The sequence below is a fragment of the Aquila chrysaetos genome, chromosome 7, assembly GCF_900496995.4.
Source record: "Aquila chrysaetos chrysaetos chromosome 7, bAquChr1.4, whole genome shotgun sequence".
Classification (NCBI taxonomy): domain Eukaryota; kingdom Metazoa; phylum Chordata; class Aves; order Accipitriformes; family Accipitridae; genus Aquila; species Aquila chrysaetos.
This window is the reverse complement of record NC_044010.1, coordinates 36,707,203-36,724,112: the sequence shown is the minus strand read 5'-3', so window position 1 is coordinate 36,724,112 and position 16,910 is coordinate 36,707,203. Positions and strand designations below refer to the sequence as shown.

The 16,910-nt window shown below is 41.7% G+C and overlaps 2 long non-coding RNA genes across 2 annotated transcripts in view; both read right to left on the bottom strand.

The window, feature by feature from the left end:
- Nucleotides 1-10,877: 10,877 nt before the first annotated feature.
- On the bottom strand, nt 10,878-12,765 carry LOC115343941. The gene is made up of 3 exons (XR_003924339.2): nt 12,739-12,765; nt 12,576-12,652; nt 10,878-11,751 (listed from the first exon to the last, which is right to left on the bottom strand). It is a non-coding gene; the product is annotated as an uncharacterized LOC115343941 (long non-coding RNA).
- A 1,706-nt stretch (nt 12,766-14,471) lies between these two features.
- Nucleotides 14,472-16,910, bottom strand: part of LOC115344162 — a 71,820-nt gene continuing 69,381 nt past the window's right edge. Inside the window, exon 2 of the long non-coding RNA XR_003924458.2 lies at nt 14,472-14,583. This is a non-coding gene — a long non-coding RNA (uncharacterized LOC115344162). The remainder of the gene's footprint in view (nt 14,584-16,910) is intronic.

The following is a 16,910-nucleotide window of genomic DNA, read 5'->3' as shown; positions in this document are numbered from 1 at the left end:
TCCTGTGCAGTGATATCACTTGTTGTGTGAGTACCAAACACTTATCACCATTCAATAGACATCTTCCAAGATATGAGTATCTGATGCTCCTAAATGATAAGAATAAATATCAAACACTGAGCCAAGACAATCTAATAGAACTCTTACAGCTGGGGCGGCATCTGAAATGCTAAAATACAGCCTCCTCACTGGCAATTGTTTCAGTTAGTGGAAACAGTTTTGTCAAATATATGGTGTTTTGCCAAAAAGAAAATGCACTGATACAGCTTTTTATAGTTTCGTGCTGGATAATTTGCCACTGTTTGTGGCAACACAGTATATATCTGAATTGTCTTTTTCCTCTCTGTCAATTCAACCTCATTTGCTGGGTTCTAGATTTTAATTTAGCTCGTTCAAGAAGGAAGCATCAGCCACAAAGTTCAGGTTGTGATTTGGGTCACAACTTCCTCGGAGTCTGCTGATTGTCTGTATCGGTGCTTTTGGTTTAGGATCCTCTTTAGACTTCCTCTTTCCTATTCACAGTCAGAAGGGGGCAAAGAGAGAGGTGGTATCTCCTGTTTTGCTTCTGGTCCGGTCAAGCCAGGGTTGCATTCCATTTCCTTGCTTGCTTGTGAGGGCTGCATTCATGATGAAAATCAGCAGAGCTATGGAAAAACATGTACCAATGCTACCTAAACAGAAGTTGGTCTTCAGATTTAAGAGCGGCCCTTTCCTTATCATGGATTTTTTTCTTTAATTCCCCATGCTGAAGGGTTGCATCTTAAATATCTTAATATAGAGGGTATTCCTCATGTGGAGTGAGTAATTTCATCACTAGGTCTAATACAGGGTTGAAATTATTTTACCACCTACATTTAATCATGGACTCATATGCCCCAATTACTTCACAGGTGCACAAAAATATCAAGATGAATAAAATTCCCTACACGTGGTTCAACATCCTTTTCCAACACTTCTACATGCTGAATTTTCATTTGTTGTTAGCAATGACTGATTTTTAAATAAGCTACAGTAGGAGATGGAACATTTTATTGCCAATTATAAGATGAATGAATGACTCCTGAGAACAGGTTGGCCAAGTTACAAGGCACTAGCTGGTAACCACTTTATCAAATAACAAAATCAATCCACACCAAAAAAACAAAAAAAAAACAAAAAAACAAAACAAAAACAAAAAAAACCCACAAAAACAGGAAGAGCAATAACTTGCAATTGCTCTTGGAAATTGCAAGTCTTAAAAGTAAAATCTTCAGACTCTGCTCCTCTCCTGAGATTAATTTTCATAAAGGTCAAATCAATACCATAAAGGTTAAATCAATACCATCAAGGGCAAAAAACGAAAGCTGGACAAAGAATGCCATCACCATTTCTGTTCCTTAGAGTTGCTATGGATCATCTACTTGTTGTTTCAACCAGTGTAGGAAAAGTAAGATTGTGAATTCCATAGGAATGTAGAGCAGTCCGTTCTGTTCCCCCTACACAATCGGGTACCATACCCCAATGGCCCTGAGATATTACTGCAAGGAACTTTATTAATAACAACTAATAATGCACAAAGATGACCTGTCAAGCTATATATATAGGAACATAATATCATATGTCAGAATAGAGGATCACAACTGTTCCTTTTTGGTTTTAAACTCAATGGGATAGCTTAGGATCTGACTCCATGAGTTTGTCACCATGCAGGTCCTTTGTCTGACTAGAATGTGTTAGAAATTGGTCATTTACTCATAAGGATTTCCTGAGGAGTCCAGAGAAATAAACTTTTCTGTGGTCAAACCTCTCAATTTTCCCGGAATCACAGAATGTTTGAAGTTGGACGAGACCTCTGGAGGTCATCTTGTCCAACCCCCTGCTCAAGCAGGACCACCTAGAGCTGGTTGCCCAGGGACATCTCCAGACAGCTTTTGAATATCTCCAAGGATGGAGACTCTACAACCTCTCTGGGCAACCTGTGCCACTGCTCAGTCACCCTCACAGTGAAAAAACGTTTCCTGGTGTTCTGATGGAGCCTCTTGTGTTTCGGTTTGTGCCCACTGCCTCTGGTCCTGTCACTGGGCACCGCCAAAAAGAGTCTGGATCTGTCCTCTTCCCTTCAGCTAATTACATACATTTATGAGATCCCACTGAACCTTCTCATCTCCAGGCTGAGCAGTCCTAGCTCTGTCTTTGCTCATAGGAAAGATGCTCCAGTCCCTTCACCATCTTAGTGGCCCTTTGATGGACTCTCTCCAGTCTGTCCATGTCTCTCTTGTACTGGGGAGCCCAGAACTGGACCCAGCACTCCAGGGGTGGCCTCATCAGGGCTGAGTAGAGGGGAAGGATCACCTCCCTCGACCTGCTGGCTCTTGGCAAACGGTGATTTTGCATCAACATTTCTGTTCCAAGTGTTAAAATTAATTTGGAGGGGTCTTGGTGTCTTCTACTCCTGGGGAAATGTGCAAAAGTGAGATATCAGCAATGAACAGGGGTGAGTAGTGCTGGGGCAGGGGACATCAGAGACCTGCCTTTGTGGAACCTCTGGAAGAAATAAGTAGGCACATGGCTGCCAGCAGCTCCATTGCAGCCATCTGGGCACCGTTGACTGCAGAAACTAATGGTCTGCCTCACTCCCTGTGCATGATTGTACTAGAGTTCTCAAACAATCCTCGAACACTGTTCATTTACGGAATTCCTATTTTGCTTCCAAAATAGTTTGGGTTTGTTTCTTTTTTAATTTTACCATTCCTTTTTTAATTAATCAGGAAAGCCAAGGGAAACAGCATTATTGCCTAAATGTCTCCTTCCTATGGTATCTTTTTAAAAATTGCTTGGACAGGAGGGAAAATGTTTATATATATATACTTAATACATAAGAAGATTATTAAAAGCACTAACAACTTCAGCACAGGGAATTTTCAGGGAAATTAATGACTAGCCGAGGTTAATGGCCCTCAGCTTCACATTGGCCCATCAACTCTCCCAGTCAGTCATTAATTCCCAGGAAATGCCATGTGCCTTGATTGTTATTGCTTTAATACATTAAATTCAAGTTAAAGGCTTGACTTAATGTTTAGCCACTATAAAGTAAAACACAAGGAAGTGTTCCCACTGGACATATTCACTGTCAAATATATTTTTATTTACCTTATTTTCTACAGGTATTTAAATAGAGGAATTGAGTACTCATTTACGAATTTGCTTTGTTTTTACCAGTCATAATAGTACACAAAAAATCCTCCCTACATCTTTGTCATTTATTTAATATTTCACTAAAGATATCTTATCTGAGTTCAAATATGACTGAATGTGCAAAATATAGACATGACTATATATAATGATAAGATGAAGAAATTAAAAATTGATCAGAACTAGTTTTGTTGTATTTAATTAGTATCATACTAGTTTTATTATTGCACGAAAAAAACACCATGATTATTTACAAGCTCCAGCAGAAAGTGAAAAATCAATGACTGTTTTGGCCCCAAACCAATTGAAAAGTGGAAATCTGATGATGCTAGTTGTTCTTGTGAAATTTCTGCCATTGTGACCTCTCTCACAGAGAAAAATGCTGTGGACAGGATTTTTTTTTTGCCATGTTCTGATAAATCTGAGTTGGATTTTAAAAAAAACAAAACAACAAAACCCCTCAAAACCCCACCTGGATTTAAAGCGAATTCTGGTCTAAGAGCATGGTTTCCAGCAATGCTAAAAATGTCCTAGTTTTTTTTCTTGAGTCATTTTATATGTTACTTAATTATTCTTCAGATGCGCTTGGCCACATTTTTAAACACAGCCAGTTCATTTTCCTTCAACACATGAAGAGAACAGATGAAGAAACACCTTACTTTCTTTAACATTACACTCAAACTGTTGGTGTTTCTATTTCTCTGTTTCATTCAATGGCCAAATAATGTACTCTTTCCACTGTGGAAAATAGTTGCACATGGCCTGAAAAAACATGTTTGTGACTTACTTATTTTAACATTTCATAGACAAACCTAGTTTCTGGTGCCGCTTCAGTAAAGCCAACAGAGTTATGATGGGGATAAATCTGACTTACTGTAATGTGACTGTATACTAAAGTGAGGTTTGATTTGATGTGTACATAAAAGCACATCAGAATCACTACTAGATTTCTGCATTAAGTTTTCAGGGGTCTGGCAAATGTCACGCAGCCACTGTCATGCATTGTTCAAGACAGGATACGCTCAAAACTCCTTGGAATGTGAGATGATGCTAAGTCAGGCCAAAATATGAGACAAAAGCTGCTTATAAAGGGATTCAGACAACTTAGTCTATATTTTGACTGATACTCTCCTGATGAGCGACTTTGTATAAGTCATCTGAACTACCTCTGCATCAGTTTTGCCAGACTGTAAAATGAGAAAAATGCTCTTAAGGTAAAGAGACAGAGAGAGAGAGAAGGAAAAAAAAAGGTTATTGTCACTTTGAATTTGATACTCTACACTGGCAGTCCTGCCAATACAACGCTTGTAGTGTAATTCTGCGCTACAAGCAATTCCCCGTTCTCTAGAGTCAGGGGCTGGGACAAGTTGCGCACTGGGGTCATGCAGGTGTTGGAAGCACAGTGCAGAGACACCCACGCTGTTCATCCATAGTTGGCTTTGAGTTGGAGCCAAGGAGGCTAGCTAGAACCCAAATGGTTCATGCAGAGCCACTGGCCATCTCTTCACCCAGCTATAGACGATGTGGATTACTCACCTCATATAACAGATAGCTGGCTGCAACGGTAATGTCGTAAAACCTCCCAAACGGCCCGGTCCGGCACTGTTAAAACATACACAAGATATAGTCAGCCTATGCTCATCCCACCTGCACAGGAGGGGAGCTAGGGAAAAAAAGCCACAGAGAAAGAAGAAGAGGAGGAAAAGCAGCAGGCATCCTGAATGAAGGTTTGCAGCCACACCGAGCTCCCACCGCACAGGTCTGCCTGCAGGCTCGGTGCATTGGGCCACCACCTGGCTCTCTCGTGGACGGCATCTTCCTAGCTGGGAAGAGCCCTGGGACTCCATGTGAGCCAAGCGCTAGCGTCAGATATGATGCATAAATGTGAGGTACCTTATACAATTCTGTGATTTCGCATCTGCTTTCCTGACTGAATAATCTCACCATACGGGACAAAACTGTTCTAAACGCTCCATTCTTGAAATCAGTGTTTCTTGCCTTTTCCTGATGAAACCTTTGAGATGTATTGGGTAATCCACCTGGATGTTTACATTACTGGTGTCGGCTGTGCCTCTTTACAAAGCTACCAACCCTGCTTTGGATGTGCCACCTTCCCCTTTCCCAGTTGCTGTTCTTCCCCCACCTTCAGTACCGTCCTTATCACCGTGCCTTTGCTCGGCTAGGGGACGTGATCACGGACATGCACCGCACCACGGCACGGAGCAGGGGACAGGCGGTGGCATTGGGCCCCATGGTGAGCCACAGGCTGTCCTGCAGGACCCAGCTAAGCACCCCACAGGAGACGGGCATTCCTGGCTGCGTCTGTCGCAGCCTCGCTCCGCTCAGCAGATGCACCAGGTCCTGCGTCAGAGCCGGCAGCCGGCCCTCGCGCGGGGCTCTGAAGCAGGACAGGGCCCCGGTGTCGCAGATGTGCAACAAGACGTGGAAGCGAAGGAGGTTTGGGAGAGGCACAGAGGAGAAAGTTTGTAGTGAGCGTGGGGAAGAAGTTGACAACAGGGGGACAGGGCTCTCGTTTGAAGGAATGCGGTGAATGCAGGTGGTCATCGCAGCTCTCAGCACCTGAAATTTTTGGAATTGGTTTGCAGTGGGAAAAAGTGGGACTGTGCTGGGAACTAAACCATCATTTCCATCCTATTTCAGACTCTGCCTTTTGTGGTGATGGAAGCAACCTTCCAGACATTAGCTGAACAGGAGCCCGGCACAGGGAATTATGGCCAACTCTTCAAACAGCCTGAAGCGAGGGCTCTCTGTGTGGTTGTAAGCTGATCCCATTGGTCTCAGTAGGGTGTTCAGGCTGAAGGCTAATGATGATAATTGAAATGTCGACATTAGCTATTTAGTTGCACGGCAAACAAATATCATGCATCTCTATAGGTTTTTTACATTTATAAAAAGAAAGTGTTTCATCTACTGTGGTAGGTAGATGCAGTGTCAATCAATTGCTAGAGCTGCTACAGATCTTCACCTCAAGACTGTGTCTGAATCAAGGTATTGCTTAGTTTGTATAAAAAAAATCCTCCATTTTCCTATAGATACCACAAATGTAAACATTTCATAGCTGCTAAAATTGCTTGCTGTGCCCCCAGCCAGCTGCAAAAGTATTCACAATTGATATTTTTCAACAACTGGTTATTATTTATTAAAATATTATATAAGAAAATTTAATAATTTATCCTATAATAATTTACTTTATAGTAATTTCTACAATATATTGAACTTTTCCTCAGTACAAATAATGGTGTCAAACCAGAAATTGTAAAACAGGGTGCACTCTGAGGTAGGTTGCATCGAATCTAATAAAAGCTAATAAGAATAATAAACAAACACAGCTACTCTCTGAAGGCACTGGGTTGCGTAGGGAGCAATGAAAAAAAGCCATACGTGAGAGAGCTTGTCTCATAATTCTCTTAACATCAGCCATGGCCAATGTGTTGCAGGGTTTTTCAAACAATACTACTGTGTCTAATTAAAGCATAGTCCTGCCTGATCCAAAGTGGAGAGATCATTTCTCAGGAGCCACAGGGCACCACGACCATCTGATCTTCCTGCTCTGGGAGAGCAAACCCCGGGCCGGAGGGGTGAAAGGATGGCAGGGCTAGCGGCGCGCTGAAGGGCCACGCACCAGCAGCACATCCCTGCCGTCGCCTGGGGTCCCGTTTCAGCTCAGGAAGGTCCATGCACTTTGGGAGCTGCTTTTTGCAAGCACAGGGAGATGCTGCACCTTACCACCTGTTTTGAAGCCAGGCTGTTGGGATGCCTCCAAGAGTCTCACCTTCAGCCTCTCACCTGGGACTGCAACCCTGCACCCCACTGCCCCCGACAGCTGTGATGGGAGCTGGCAGGCTGCAGGTGGGACTGGCTCTGCTTCTTCCTTTTAGCTCAGGAAGGAGATCACCACCACGTGAGTCATGCTTGCAATCATTTTATTAATACAAATTAAAAACAACTGCTACAACCCACTCACGCTCCTCATTCAGTAACATACCATCAGACACCTTTCACACCCTCCCTCTCATTTCACCCATTCTAAGTTTTTCCAAAAGATTAAAAGCTGATAACACTGCTGGCCCAGTCATATTTTCCTCTTGTCAGCTAATACTGTTTACTTAGTAGACATACAGGATTATATGTGCTCTTCTTTTTTTTGTTTCAAATGAAACTTTGCTAAATACAGCCTGAAATTGCAAATAACTTGCTGTGAAGCTATAGTAAGCAGTTCAAAAGAGCATTCTGGCAGTGAAATTATTTTTAGCCAATTACGTTCTCTATCTCTGCCTCTCTTATCATTGCCACCGCTCTTTAAGCAAGCTGCTTGTTAACATTTTAGAAGTAGCTCACAGAGGCCTTGATGTGGTTTTATGTGCTCTTTGCCTTCTAAGGACTCTACCTGCAAGTTTTGTTTGCATACATCTCTCATTAGGCTAGGTCATGCAACACCACGGTACTGTACAGCTCACCCAATAGCCTAATGCACATTGTTACATAGTTTTGAATTATGGTTTTTAGCCCGTGTCCTGCAGTCCATTACCAGGTGCCCACCTTTTTTAGTATTAACAATCAACCAACATCTAGGCAAGGACTTTCTGAGGATGCTAGCACAGCATCTACTAACAGAAATCTACTTTGACAGATTATCTCAAACAGAGGGTTTGTGTTCTAGGATCCATTAAATGAAAAAAAAAAAAAATTGTGCTCTTTCTAGATGTCTAATACTGTCTTAGTTTATTTGGCCTCCTGAGTTGCTTCTCAGCAACTTCTCAGCTCTGCCTGAAACTTCCTCATGCTGTGCTGCACTTCTTTGGCAAAATCCAAGACTGACAGGGAAGCTTAGCCCACAGTGCCTGTGCATAGGGAGTCCACTCCCCTGTGCAATTCTAGTTCCATCCACAATCTTTTTTCACATGTTCATATTTATACAAAGGCAGCCTTCGTGCTCCCAACTCCATTTGATCTTCCATGTTGTCCCTCCACACAGCTTAGCTGCTTTTTATTCAAATCCTCCCCAGATTCAATTCCATTGTGCGTTGTAGATGCAGTCCCTTGACATAATGAACTCTCTCACAGCTGTAGAAATTATTGTTCAATTGTCTGTTCTGTTTAAAATGTCAGGATTAACTGTTACCCAGCTGGTCATCTGAGCAGGAAGAACTACCTAATGGGCTCACTTACTGCTGCCTGGTGCACGGGAGACGTGAGAGATTTCTGCAGGGCAGCCGAGCAGTGTCATGGCTTGGTAGGTTGAGAATGAAAAACTCTGGTCACTTCCTTTCCTGATTAAATTCTACCTCTACCCTACAAATATATAAATGAGAAAATATGAATTTGAGGTTAATTATAATTTTCCATTAATAAATCAAACCCATGTTTTGTACAGAAAAAAATGCTAGAAATCATTTGTTAACCAAAAAACATGGCTGAGACTTTCCAGCTGCAGGATGTGTGCCTTTTCAAAACAAATATTCAAGTTTCACAATGCTTGCAACACAGCCTGATCAATGCTAGCACGCAGCTTCACATATGGATCACGGGTGCTGAAACTGCTCTCGCTGGAATTTTTGATCCAGTTCTACTCAAAGTCCATAAAATGCATAGAAAACCAGAATTTTGAAACCAAAGACTTTTGAAACTTGGGAAGCACAGATTTCTTGTTTGGATCCATACTCAGATTCGAAAGGACAGACTAGTTTGAAATGGATTGACTAATGCTGTTAAAGATATTACGGGCTTCCAGTATAAATATGTTCTACAAAATCTTCTAAAGTTTCATCCACTGCCAGTCTTACTATAGCATTTCCTCTCCCAGAAAAGAGATCATGGTTTTGAGACATTTGTCTCAGTTTGCTTGCCAGTTTAAACTCTTTTCCTAGTTTAAGATAATTACATATCATTTAAAAATAAATTTACAGAAAAAAGTCCCATAAAGTTGTTTGCAATCAATTTAAATAATTAGCCATAGCTATTATAACGTTAGACTAATAGTATCTGCAGATGATATAAATTTATCATTTGTTGATCATGGTTCAAAACATAGACAAAATCCCAAGAAATTATAATCCAGCATTGAGAGTATAGAGTTATATTATTACAACTGAACTGGAGGGGAGTGCTGGGATTTGACTGCCTGAGTTCATTCCTGGGAAAAATATCAGCCAGAAATCATAGTTGGGAGACCCAGAAGGTGTTGCTTGTTGTCACTTATTTTAGGTAACACAAGGACATAGCATAGAGATTAGCCTGATGTAAATGCAGGAGAGTATTAAGGTGCAGAAGCCTCCTGTACTTCCCAGAGAAAACATTATTTAAGATCCACTGGGAAGAGCTAAACTATATTATGCTGAACAAATCATCTAGTGGGGAATGATGGGCTGGGATACCTTTGGCGTTTACTTAGAGCCAGTCTTTGTATTTTGTAGGGCCAGGACAGCTTTTGCTGATACATTGTCTCTATACGGGAATATAAATATTAGACTAAAAAAATAAACTAAGGGCTGAAATGGAAGTTTGTACAGTCCATTATTATTACTAAAATGGAAATATAATTTCTCTCTCTATGCATCCCCAAATAGGTTTCTGTTCTGTCTAATTGGCCCGAGAAGTGAAACAGAGTTGCTTGCTACAATATCTGTTTTCATCTATGTGTTAATCTAACGGGAATTCCATTTAATCTGTCATTATTTGTAAGACTTCACAGACTGGATACAAATTGTAACTTTTAAGTAAGTACTCCTTTTAGTGCCATACAGGTGTCATGTTCTGCTAACTATGAACTAAGATGCTTCAGGATGATGCTGAGGGTGCAGCAATTTCCATCATTGCATGCAGTACTGGAAGAGCACAGGGTGTCCTGCATTTTAGGATACCAAAGTGTTTGTATTCTAAAAGATCTTTTCCAAATGTTTGTTCCTTTTAAAACTTTTTGCTTTCAAAATATAGCTTTCCAAGTTTGCTGTTGGATGTCTTTTGTTTTGTTTTGTTTTAATGAGAGCAAAAGTTGTCAAATATATTCTCTCAATCTCAGGTGTGGGAGAGCTCTGGTAAATCTTGCCAGCAAGGTAAGTATAAATTACCACTGATCCTAATTTCCTACCTCCCTGGAACACCTGGAAATCAGTGAAATAGCCACTGATTCTTGCTCCATCATTTCCTTTCCTGGTTCATCCTGTGATCCTCCAGGCCAAGAGTAGATCCCTGATACTAAAAGATATAAAACTCCTGCACCTCTGTACCTGGTATTAATTGCGGTTCCTAGCTTCTTTTCTGGAGAAAGAGGATTAAATTCTGGCTCCATTGCAGCCAGTTGCAAAACACCTGCCAACCTCAATAGGGCCAGAATGTCACCCCGAAATTTCACTCCACGCTACCGGTGAAGTTTCTGCACTGCACGGTGTGTACCACGTCCTCAGCCGGAGCTCCGAGTGCTGAGCTGCCAGAGCTCTGCGGGACCCCGGCGGGAGGACTCCAGAGTAAGGAGGGCAGGGCATGCCCTTCAGTCATTTTGGTTTTCTAACCAGTAAATGGACGTAACTCAGGCAGGTTGCTACAGCAATACCTCTTGCAACTTCCCTCTTTTTGCCTTTTTTTTAAACAAGCTAGACCTCAGTATGGATTTTTGTCTGGGTCTTTTTTTTTGATTAAAAATGTATCTTCTATCTACTTTTCCAAGTACAAAAACAAGGCACAAACACTTGTGTATTCCCCAAGATTTAATCTGTTATGTCATATGCTTAGTTCTTTTACTGCTCTTTAAGGAAAAAAAAGGAGATGGACTTGTTTGTGTTATTTATTTTTTTAATTATAAGAAAATGAAATTAAAATATATCTGTATTGAATAATACAATGCTGTTGTGTATATATATCTGTTTGTGTGTATGCATATATATATACATATACATATAAATACACACACATGTGATTTGAGTTTACATGGCTAAGCATTAATTTGCAGGCTATCTCTCTTGAGATAAAGCTATTTTTTGACCTTTTTTAGCTCAGGATGATACAGCTTTCACACGGCTGTTGAACTGAAGGAATGTAGCAGCAGTGGCAAGTCCGTGTCATGCATACATCATGGGACTTAGAATGTCGTTCAGTCCACAAGAATAGCTCACTATATGGTCTACACTGGAAAAAAAAAAAAATCTAAATGTGACTGTACTGAAGCAGTGATTTTAAAAATCTGTGTGTGCCCAAAAGTCACTTCTTTTGATGTCAGTCCAGCCAAGTATAGTCTCATGGTCATATGCTTCTCACAGCTAACTTCCTCTTTGATAGAGTCATGAAACCCAGCTGAAAATGAGATATTCTGTGGTTTAAGAACTCATTCAAAATTTAGGCTGTGTGGCAGAGCCATGTTTTACATAAAGAATTTTTGAATTCTGAGAAAGCGTCTGTTCCTGTGTGCCTCTGTTCATACTTTCTCTAGGGTAGCAAAGTCCTTTTCAGGAGCATCGCTGAAGTCCAGCGAGAGCTGGGCAGCGGCGTGGAGGCAGGACCCAGGCGCAGACGCCCTGAGCCAGACCAGCCGTGATTCTCTTTTCACTCTCCCTCTGTCCACCAAGACTGCAAGTGAAACATATTTACAAATAACACAATTAGCTGTACCATGTGATTAGTTGAACTCTTTTTTAAAAACATGTGGGCTGGCCCCCTCTCCACCACAAGCGTTATAAATAACTTGTTTCCTGGCTGTTGTGTTGACAAATTGAACTCCTTCCACCACCTCCGCCACCCCCACCTTCTCCCTTCACAAACACGTGCTACTTCTCCCAGGACTTCAAGGTTTACTTCTCAAACACTTTGGGGGGGGTGCAGGAAGGAGGAAAGAGGAATAAGTGTGTTCCCATAGGTCAAAAACATCAATTAAAACCAAATCCTTGCTTGTTGTATGCTGGGACATGCAGGAATTAAGCCCCACCCTGTTTTGAAAGTAACACAAAATACTAGCACGGAGATGCTCTGCAAAGATTAGAAAAGAACTTGAGAAATCCTGCAGTACTTTTTAGGTGACACTGAAGTGGACTGAAACCCACCCAGGTGTTGCACAGAGGTAGACACTTCCAGCTTGCTTCTTACTTAGCTGTCTCAGTGATGCTCATTTAAACTCCTATTCCAAGGCTTTATGCTCTTAATTAAAGGCCAGCTAATGACTGACCTTGTGAAAATCCCTCTTCAGTGCCAGCGATTCGATCAGCAGCATATTGGAAAGTAAAATATTCCCCAATTTAAACGCAAAAGCCTTACTTTATACTGCATACACAACCATAAAATACCTTCTAGCAAGTGCTTCAGGTCCAGTGCTTTACGCACAGGGTTGAAGGGTTCCCTTTTTGCATCGGAGCCATTAAGATCCAGAAATAAGTAACGAGAAGTTTCAAGTGACCCACCTTAAGCATGTAGCAAGTTTTCGTGGTTTAACCTCAGCCGGCAACTCAGCCCTACACAGCCGCTCGCTCGCTCCCCCCTGGTGGGATGGGGAAGAGAATCAGAACAGTAAAAATGAGAACACTTGTGGGTTGAGATAAAGACAAAAGCAAAAGCCACACACACAAGCAAAGCAAAACCAGGAATTCGTTCACCACTTCCCATGCAGGCAGGTGTTCAGCCATCTCCAGGACAGCAGGGCTCCAGCACACGTAACAGTTACTGGGGAAGACAAACACCATCACTCAGAATATCCCCCCACCCTTCCTTCTTCTTCCCCCAGCTTTATATGCTGAGCATGATGTCATATGGTCTGGGATATCCCTTGGGTCAGCTGGGGTCGGCTGTCCCAGCTGTGTCCCTTCCCAACTTTTTGGGCACCCCCAGCCTCCTCGCTGGTGGGGTGGGGTGAGAAGCAGAAAAGCCCTTGGCTCTGTGTAAGCACTGCTCAGCAGTAACGAAAACTTCCCTGAATTATCGACACTGTTTCCAGCACAAATCCAAAACATAGCTACAAGTTCAGTGAACAAACTTAGTGGTAAGGAGGTATCTCTGTCTCTTGTTCAGGAGTCTCCCAAATGCTGACTTGTTTTTTACCTATACGAAGCATCTGATGTCACTTTTCTGTGTGGGTGGAAAATGCTGTATAAAGGTTAAACAGGTTCTTTCATCCTTGCTCATGAAAGTAAGCTCGTATTGCATTTCCAGTAACTAAGTGCATTACTATAACAGGTTGGGGATTTACTTTATGCATACGTGTGTACCTCTGGTGACTAATTGGCCATGTGTTCTCTCCCTTCCTCTTAATCTTGCTCAAATTATTGCTTAATCTGAATGCTCTTTTGGCCTGAGTTTATAAAGATAGTGCAGCCAACATTTCCAGCTACCAGTAAGTAGGCTTCGTAGCACAGGACTGTGGAACCTGCACCTGCTCTGCGTGCTACAGAAAGGAACTTTTTTGAAATTAAAATGTAAAGACTTACATCCTATAAAACAGCCTACTTCTTCAGCCAAGTACTTAAACAGAGAGCCGTCGCTGAGTACAGCATAGGAGCGTGCGTTGGCATTTCAGCACAGGAAAAATCCTACTAGCAACAGCTTAATACTAAGCAACTGATTATGACTTTTGTTAGATGGAGGCCTGTAAAAAGCTGGAATCAGTGGAGTTACCTCAGTGGATATAATGCACTAGAACTATCCCAAAGCCTTTGATAAAGTGTTTTTTTCCAGAAAGGCTCTTTAACACGCTTGGCAGACCGGGATGCCAGAGAACACCTCCTCATGGCTGAGATACGAAGGCCACGAACAAGTTGCACTAACAAGAGCAGCTGAAAGTTGAGGAGCTTTGTGCAAGTCATTTTTTGCTAGCATAGTTCCCGTGCTGCAGGAGGGTAGGTGTATCAGCACAGAGATCATCACAGCTACCTAAGAGAGGCTGTGCAAACCAGGAGGGCTCGCAGCCTCCCACACTACCTACTGCTGCCAGCTTCACCTGAGCTAACAAGTTCAAAGGCAGCTCAGATGTGCCTGCATGAGCTCCGGTAACAGCTCTGCGCTAACAACTGGAGCACAGTATAGAGGCGTGAAATGAAGGGTAAGAACAAACAACCTAGATGGCCTGGCAGAAATTGAGGCGGGGTGTCTCATGTCTTCTAGCAGGGCTGTTGATGGGAATGAACCCAAGAAAGGGCTATGTGCTTTATGTGGGAGCACCTGCAGAACACACACACGCGCACACACACAGAGCACACACAGTATCGGCCAAAATTGAGGAAAAAAATAGTGAGGACCCTACCAAGGCCAGCTGAATGGCAGCCCGGTACATACTGATGAATAAAAACCAGTGACCACTAGTAGAAGCGATTGGAAAGTCACAGACGCTTTATTGACTTATAAACCGTGACACTCCGGAAAAGGGCTGGATCACTCCTGATGACAGCTCTGCAGGAAGGCTTCCGTAGAATATGTCATCTGTGCAAAAAAACCCCAAACAGCAAATGATATATTATGAGGCGTAAGAAACTGGGTGGAAAATACATTATAAACAGCATAATGTGATAGGTAAATGAATAATACACTGCCAACTGTGATGTTGCATTCAGTTTTTGTCAGTGCTTTTACAGAGTCTAATACAGTAACAGAGGGGATTCAGATAAAAAATAATTAAAATAAGCAGAGGAATGAAGAATTTTCTATACAAAAAGATAAAAAGGATTGGGTCCATTTAATTTAAAGACAAAATAAGAAGGAATGTGTTAGAAGTTGCAATATGATGGCTCTAATACAGATGAAATACCCTGTGCTCCTATTCAACAATTCTCTCATTCAGAAAGTGGAAACATTACATGATAAAAATCCATAAGGTGTAATAAAAGAGTGCATTTTTTCACACAACACAAATACAAAATTATTCTCTGGAACTCTTTGTTCTAGCAGGATTAAAATGGACGGAACACTTATAAAGAAAATTAGAATATGCAAATTCATTAAGTTCAAGAAATATTTTTCAAGAAGTTATATACACCGTCTTCAGATTAAACAGATCCTGGCCTGATATCATATGCAAATTCCAGCATACATTCAGGAGAGGAAAAAGGAAGTATGGGAGGGAGAGTGCTGTGAAAATAGTTTTTCTGTAACTCATGGCATTACTTCTTCAGATGTGATAACTCATGCCCTGTTGATATTTGATGCAAGAGTCACAAGTTGTTCATGAAGATAAGATGCACCCTTTTCCAATGGCAAAGCTTCTGGCCCTATCCTTGCATTGCTGTAAGCCAGGGAACTTTAAACTCTGCATGTTTGCATGCAGAGAACCCACTGCTGATGCAGACCCAGATCATGCCAGTCCTGTGCCTCAGGCCAGAATAATACCAAGGAGAAAATCCACTTCTGGTGTGGCGAGGAGAAAACATTTTCCTGACAAAAGATTCAAAAGAAAATAATGATACTGAGAACTATTTGTAACTGTTGGAAAAAACTGAACAAGTCCCAGTAGAGACAGACTGGCAGGCAGAGTGTGGAGGAAACACTGCAAAGCTAATTAATTTATTACATAAATCCATGGCTTATCAAGTGATTATCACTCCATACAAATGCCGTGAGCAAAAAAGGAACATTAGAGCTTTCAGGAGCATCGACCAGCATCCTTTTGGGATGGTAGGACTGGTATAGTATCAAACCTCCAGGAACAAGTGACTCATGACATGCTGCATGCATTGGCCAGATTTTTCCAAAACCAGAAGCTCTTCCTTCCCCCTACCTTAAAAAGACAACAAAAGAAAACAAACCCCCCAAAACCCCCAAGCCCACAAACAGTACAATGAAAAAGAAAAAAAAAATTTAAACCCCCTGGTCTTCGTAACCCAGTTACTCCTACGTGCATTTCCCACAAACTGTCAACATCCCACAGGAATCTACCCACGTTACACATCACAGCACAATGCTCCCGACAAAGGCATCTCAACCCATGATGTTTCAGGCAGCCTTTCAAACCGCCTTCAGTGTATTTAGGTTCACCAGCTCTGTAATTAGGTGTTAAGTTTAAGCAATCCAGGGATTTATGCAGGGAGATAGTTCTTTGGCTGTTCAGCACGATTTATGCCTGCATGGTCTATCTGGAACGAACAAGGGTTCGTCCCATGAAGCAAATGAGACTTTCCATATCTCTAGTAGGCTCCAGTTCACTGAAGCACTTAAACATATGTTCAGGTTCATCCTTATTTAGAACAGCATTTAAACAAGCATGGGTAGCTCAGCAGTCCTTTCAGTTCCATGGGACTAAAGCATGCATGGAAGTGCTTTCCTAAACAGGCTTTCATTTATAAACAACATCAATAATAATGTTAATTATCATCATCATAACAAAATCTGCTCTGTTTGGCTTTGCATGACAACACCAGACTTCAGAAGTGAACTATGATAAATTATAAGCATAGGGTCTTGCCATAAACAAAGCAGGAAAGATAACATTGTGAAAAACATTGATCCTTGCCAATACAGTTTTCTTTGGCACATGCCAGAGTGTTGCAGGGTTAAAACGACCATTCAAAATGCCCCTTGGATGTGTGATTAACTCTCAGCAAGTGAATATTCCTACTGACCTGGAAGTCATATATTTCATTTTAGTCTCCAACATCAAGGGTTAGGACAAAAAAGCTGGAAAAATATCATTCTAGGAGACCAGGAGGCAAAAGACAAAATATGACAAAATGTAAGACAAAATTATTGGTCCGCGTCAGCAGCCAGTTCTACAGAGGGCTGCATACCATGTTTTCAGATGTTTTGCTAATCATTAC